Source organism: Hoplias malabaricus, chromosome 15 (genome assembly GCF_029633855.1).
Source record: "Hoplias malabaricus isolate fHopMal1 chromosome 15, fHopMal1.hap1, whole genome shotgun sequence".
NCBI lineage: Eukaryota > Metazoa > Chordata > Actinopteri > Characiformes > Erythrinidae > Hoplias > Hoplias malabaricus.
The window spans coordinates 1,084,831-1,085,519 of record NC_089814.1 but is presented as its reverse complement, the minus strand read 5'-3'; positions in this window follow the sequence as shown (position 1 = coordinate 1,085,519).

Genomic DNA, 689 nt, shown 5'->3' with positions numbered 1-689 from the left:
TGGACAACCATCCCACTTCCAATATATTTGACACCATCAGAATATATTGCAATTGGACAACCATCCCACTTCCAATATATTAGACACCATCAGGACAACCATCCCACTTCCAATATATTTGACACCATCAGAATATATTGCAATTGGACAACCATCCCTCTTCCAATATATTTGACACCATCAGAATATATTGCAATTGGACAACCATCCCACTTCCAATATATTAGACACCATCAGGACAACCATCCCACTTCCAATATATTTGACACCATCAGAATATATTGCCATTGGACAACCATCCCACTTCCAATATATTTGACACCATCAGAATATATTGCAATTGGACAACCATCCCACTTCCAATATATTTGACAGCAATTGGACAACCATCCCACTTCCAATATATTCGGAGGCCGGAAATACCCCATCCCAAACCCAATATAATATACATGTGTTGGGACATTCCATGTGCCACCTGGTGGACTGATGAAAAATTGCGGATAAAAGGCCCAAACTTTGATTATTCATATCTCTTTCCACGTGAGGAGTAGAGACTCAGCGAGGGCGCGGAACTTCGTGGCGTGTTCCCCTGAGCGCACTGGACCCGCTCTCGGGCTCGGCAAAAATCATTTAACGGGCGCCGCGCGCTAGCGCTCTGGTCCCGTCCGATGGCAATATACCATATGTGG